This window comes from Psammomys obesus, unplaced genomic scaffold (genome assembly GCF_907164565.1).
Source record: "Psammomys obesus unplaced genomic scaffold, mPsaObe1.curated_primary_1811, whole genome shotgun sequence".
NCBI classification, from domain to species: domain Eukaryota; kingdom Metazoa; phylum Chordata; class Mammalia; order Rodentia; family Muridae; genus Psammomys; species Psammomys obesus.
Window position 1 is genome coordinate 13,478,973 of NW_026596125.1, and position 6,062 is coordinate 13,485,034.

General features: G+C 46.9%; 1 protein-coding gene across 1 annotated transcript in view; it reads left to right on the forward strand.

Moving 5' to 3' along the window:
* Rbm20 (RNA binding motif protein 20) overlaps positions 1 to 6,062 on the forward strand; it is a 175,826-nt gene that overhangs the window by 132,065 nt on the left and 37,699 nt on the right. The gene's annotated exons all lie outside the window — the stretch shown is intronic.

The window sequence follows — 6,062 nt, forward strand, 5'->3', positions numbered from 1 at the left end:
TGGGGGTATACTACTGTACACACTGACTGGTTATGTAATTGTGTGTGGCTGGGGAAGGGGGCAGAGGACGGCTTTCAGGAGTTTGCTTTCTACCTCTTCTGTTTGGTAGCTGGCCTGTGAGTGTGAGAGCCACTCTCCTGCCTCCACCTCCCTTTTTGGTTGCAGAGACACAGATGCAGGCTCCACATCCAGCTTTTGGATGTGTACCAAGGACCAAACTTGGGTGGTCACCACAGCTAGCCGAGGCATCTCCCTGCACCTGCACCGGGTCTTGTTTCCCATCCTTGGTCTTGTTCGCTTTTTCTGTAACAAGCCCTTGAGTACTTCGCAGTCTTAAGGACTGGTCTTCCTTTCTGTAGTGGTGACATTCTCTGTCTCTCTTCAGCTGTGGTGTCCTTCCATTACTGCTCTTCTGCTCGCCATCAAACCCTGCTGAAAAGCAGATGCACGTGGCCAAGCCCCGTGAAGGGCACCTGGAGATGTTTCAGCCATTGCTGCTGCTTTTCTAATCTGCGCTGAGAGCAGCGGTGGCCTCTTTCTCCCTCCTCACAAGCTCTAACAGGCACGTCTCCATGTGCTGTCCCCTCCCCATGTTGGTGTGTCTGTACAAAACACCAGAAAAACAAGCTGTGCGGCACTCATAGCCAAACACGAGGCCCACCTGGCCCAGGTTTCTATTTATCCATGTCTGTTTATTCATGATGTTGAGTAGAAGTTTATTAGGAAAGTGTTCTTTTTCTTTCTTTCTTTTTTTGCAGCATTTTATAAAATTTATTTTATTTATTTTTTTAAAATTTATTCACTTCATGTCCCTCCCTCATCTACTCCCAGTCCCACCCTCCCTTTCTCTTTCCTTCTATCTCTCTCTGATAGTCCACTGAAAGGGGGAGTCCTCCTCCCCTACTTTCTGACCCTAGCCTATCAGGTCTCATCAGGACTGCCTGGATCCCCTTTCTCTGTGGCCTGCCCTGCCAGGGGGAAGTGATCAAAGAGCAGGCAACAGAGTCCATATCAAAGACAGCCCCTGATCCCCTTACTAGAGAACCCACATGGAGACTGAGCTGCCTATGGGCTACGTCTGAGCAGGGGGTCTGGGTCTTCTCCATGCATGGTTGGTACATCAGTCTCTGCAGGGCCCCCTGGGCCCAGATTTCTTGGCTTTGTTTGCCTTCTTGTGGAACTCCTGTCCCCTCTGGGCCTTTCTATCTCCCACTTCTTCCATAAGACTCCCTGTGCTCTGACCAAAGTTTGGCCATAAATCTCAGCATCTGCTTTGATCCCCTGCTGGTTGAAGTCTTTCAGATGCTCCACAATTAAACAGGGACATTTGCTCAACTATGTTCATAGCAGCTTTATTCATAATAGCCAGAATCTGGAAATAACCTGGATGTCTCTCAATGGAAGAATGGATACAGAAATTGTGGTACATTTACACAATGGACTACTACTCAGCGTTAAAAACAAGGACATCATGAAATTTGCAGGCAAATGGATGGAACTAGAAAAGATTATCCTGAGTGAAGCAACCCAGAACCAGAAAGACACGCATGGTATATATTCACTCACAAGCAGATATTAGCCGTATAATACAAGATAACCATACTAAAATTCACAAACCTAACGAAGCTAAATAACAAGGAGGACCAGAGGGAGGATGCTTAATTCTCAACCAGAAGGACAAGCAGGATAGACACCAGAAGCGATGGAAGGGATAGGAAAGAGTTCTTACCTGGAGGTTCATGTTTTAGTCAAAAGTTAATTTTGTGATTTCCAGTATTCACTCTAACCCAAGCTGGGGTAGGCTGCCCTAGTTGACAGGGAGCCTGGGGTCACAGTTTGCACACTGACTTCACCTTGAGGTTTAGACACAACACAGAGAACTGGTATCATTTGAGCCCCTTATGGGAAATTAGAAGAGGCAAAAGACATGGGCTGGGAAATTCTGATTTTCTCAGACATCATCCCTCCTGTTTGGACCACTGAGCATATGGCCTTGGAGTCAGGAGACCTAAAATCAGGTCTTAGTTCTGGACCTGACAGCTGTGTGTCCACAGGCAGGCCATTTCAATTCTCTAAAACTCTGTACCTTAAATACAGACAGTGATTCTCCAAAGGATGGCTTGGAAAGGTAGGAAAACTGCTAAGTTTCCACATGTCTTGTACCCATTTGTATTATGCCTTACATCTTGCATGTCACACCCAGCCTTCTAGCCAAGTGCCCAAAGCAGAGAGTGTGGCTTGAGATAGACCACAGAGTGTCCATCACATACACGGATGACATGCTTTGCACATAGTCCTGTATGGAACTAACAATGGTTATTACCGGGCAATGAGTCCTTATACCCAGTTCAGCTACCTGGGATGGCGGGGAAGCTACTTTGTGCTGGCTGCAGCTAGGTCCAGGTCTCTATGTCAACACTGGCTTTGCACTGGTCTGCCTGATCGGTGTATCTGCTTCCCCTCAGATTATTTAATGTTCCCGCAGAAACACTTTAAATTATGTCCAAGCCAAGCAAACACAAGTGTGTGATGATGTGCATTGATTACGGTTCTAACTTTTTGCATTATTCCAACTCCCCCCCCCCCCAAAAAAAAACCCCTCTGAGTACCACTTCTCACAAATGGCTAGAGGTGGGGAGTTTATAAAACATTAGGCTTTCTACACAGGCAGCTGGCAGGAGATGGAGATCCCAGGTGCCACACACCTCAGCTAGCAATTCTGTTGTGCCTCATCTAGCTCATCTGTCCTCTGGACAGCCCCACACATAGGTGCCATTGTTATTCTTATTGTATAGTCGAGAAACTGGGGCCAACAGAGACCTGGTACCTTTCCTGCGGTTACAGTGCTGGGAAGTGGAGGTGATTTAAGGCTCAGGCAGCCTGGATCTGGGAGTTGCGCTGCTTACCACACAGCCCTGCCTCCAGGTTCTCAGGGGACTGCTCCTTACCGTGTTTCTTGTCCTTAGTGGATTCTCCTCCTTCTCCCTGCACCCCAGCCCACAAGCTCCTCAGGAGACGTGGCGGAGGCAACCTTAGGGGTGACAGGGACCTGCCTAGCTGTGGGCAGCCATGGAGCAAGGCAAAGACTCCAGCACTGTAGGATGCACAGGTTCTTCTGCATGCAACACACGTCCCAGGATGGACACAGGCATCCAGAGTGCTTCCTGCAGATTCCCATCGGAGGGAGAAGCGTCATTCAACTGCTTTGACATCATAAGTTTTTTTCATTGCTATTTATTTTTTTATTAATTAGTTCAATTTATATGACTCCACCTTTTTTCAGTCCCATCCTTTCTCCTGCACCCCCTCTCCCCCATTCCTTAGACTAGGGTAGCCCCCTTTACCCAGACATCCCAGCTCATCTATTCACATAAGTTCATCTTCCTCTACTGTGGCCTGGTAGGGAAGTCCCATCAGGGGGAAGTGGTCAAAAAGCAGGCAACATGGTCCAAGTCAAAGATATTCCCCACTCCCCTAACTAGTGGGCTCACATGAAACCTAAGGTGCCCATTGGATATATCTTCTTGGGGTCTGTGTGTTTGCAGTATGTCTATCCTGTGCTATAACCATCATAAGTTTTATGATGTCTTGCTCATTGCATGAGCCTCCCCATGGATATCTGTGGAATCAGGAACTCCCGCCAGGAACTCCTACATTAGCAGTACGCTATCATTCACTGGAATTCTTCTGTCAAATAAATGCTGGTGACCAGCTAGCCCATTCTGTCAAGCAGAATTGAAGGCGGGCATATCTCTGAGGAAACCTTGAAATGCAAGAATTTTGCCATCAGACAACAAGCTGAGCAGTTGAGCTGCCACTGGAAACGATCTTACACGCTCTGTGAAGGCTCAGGGCAGCCCTTCCCAGCAACCACTTCTTCCTGCTTACAGATAAATTCCGAACAAAATCAAACTCATCAAAGGAGACTGTGCCAGACTCCATGAGCACCCAAGAGCTTCTCCTTTGTGGTGCACATTTCCCCTCACAAAAGATATGCTTTTTGGAAAAATTCAAACCTACAGCCTACTTTGGAGGTCCCACTGGAGCTATGATGCATTTCTTTCTGCAACCATGCCTCTGGCTTACACCAGGACCTTTTTTCCTGAGTCCATTTACGCACTTCTTTCCAGAAACATACTCTGTTGAGCAAGACCACACAACCAGGGCTCTGCCACAGTGGGACCACCATTGTTTGTGGAACAGCAGCAGCAACCACCCATTGCTGCTCTGAAAGCTCCCTCATTCTAAGCAGGAGAACAAAGCGACACAGGGGCTGGAGGACGGAGAGTGCGAGACATACCCGCACTGTCCCCAAATCTAAAACCTCCACGGAACCGTCCGCAGCAAACAGTCTGGCAGGAGCCGGGCTGAACCTTGCCTTGCCTCTGCTGAGTCGGAGTCTTTCCTCTCCATGTTTAATTTGGTGGAGGTGGGACATTGGAGTGACAGTTGCATGCTGTGTTTATGCGTGTGTCCCCAGCCCCCCTCACTCTACCCAGGGTCCCCAGAGATAGGTGTTGCTTTTCACTTCGGCTGAGCTATTTGACAGAGCCGTGGCTTCTCCCTGGCTGCCATACCAGAGTAATCAGGTTTCCAGAAGGGCCATCCAGACTCCTCAGGCTGTAAATAGGTTTCTCGCACCCGCTAAAGACATACTTTGTCTAAGTGTAGCTGTAAAACCATCTTGCAGTATTCACAGTCACCCTCACATTTATTTAGTGATGCTGCCCAGATGGCCTATGGGGCCTGAGATAGTATACATCATCTTAATTTTGCTTTCTCACCAACACCCTTCATTCAATAAGGAAAGCGGGGTTGCAGAAAACAGAATGCTTGTAGAAGGCCATAGGCCTGTGGCATCCCTCAGACGGCCAGCCATTTCTAGAACACTTACCTGCCCTGCCAGGCCTTCTGAATCCACATCTCAGAGCATGACTGTCCCTGGCGTCTGTGCACATGAGGATTAGTGTGGCCATACTACCTGTCCCCTTCCTGTTCCCATTTTAGCTCTGTCATGTCTCCTGTCCTTTGAGCCCAAGCCAGCAGCCTGCATTTCCAAAGACTGATAGAAAGGAGACAGGAGAACTGGGTGGGTTATATTTTGTGGGTTTTAAATTTTTTTAAAATAAATTCTTAATTATTTTTCTTCTTGTTACAAAAGCAACACACCATGATGTAGAAACATTTCTAACACTAGTATATATATATGTAAATAGAAACTCTGACTTTGTAGAGAAAACAGAAGGCAAGCTAAATTCGCTACAGCTTGTGTCTATAGATAGTTTAACAAGAAAAGGTACTTCAAAAATCAGCTCTCACACACACACATCAGATCACAGTACGCATTTTATTTTACCATCTTCATTTTCATTTAAAGAAAACTAAATTTAACTTATTTTTCCATGTGTACGGGCATTTTGCCCGCATGTGTGACTGTGCACCACATGTGCCTAGAGCCTATGAAGTCAGGGAGGTTGGCTCCTTCGGATCGCAGGAAGTTGTCGTGTGGCTGCTAGAGACAGAGCCACGCTCTCCGAAAGAGTAGCCGGTGCTTGTAACCACTGAGCAGTTTCTCCAGTTTTGTCTTACTTCCTTTTTGAGTCAGGGTCTCACTCTGTAGCCTTGGCTGGCCTGGACTCGCTATGTAGAACAGGACCCGCCTGCCTCTGCCTCCTCAGTGCTGGGATTAAAGTGTGTACTGCCACACAGGACAGGCCTCCAGTTTTAACATAATATGACTGAAAAGGTTACAGGGATAAAGTAGTTCAGAAAAAGAGCAACTTAATAGCCACAGACAAATGCTTGACACCTGTTAAAGTGATACTCTAAGTTAAACCTAGTAAGCTCAATAAACTAAGAGCATTAGTAAAAACAGCATCTGTGTCTACTCTCCAAGTTAATTCAAGAAACATAGCTATGGGAACCATACCCATTTCTATCTGTATGTTCTGCTCAGAATCACCATTGTGAAAAGTAAACATTAGTCCTTTCTCTTTCATTATGTGCACCTAACATACACACACACACACACACACACACACACACACACACACACACACACA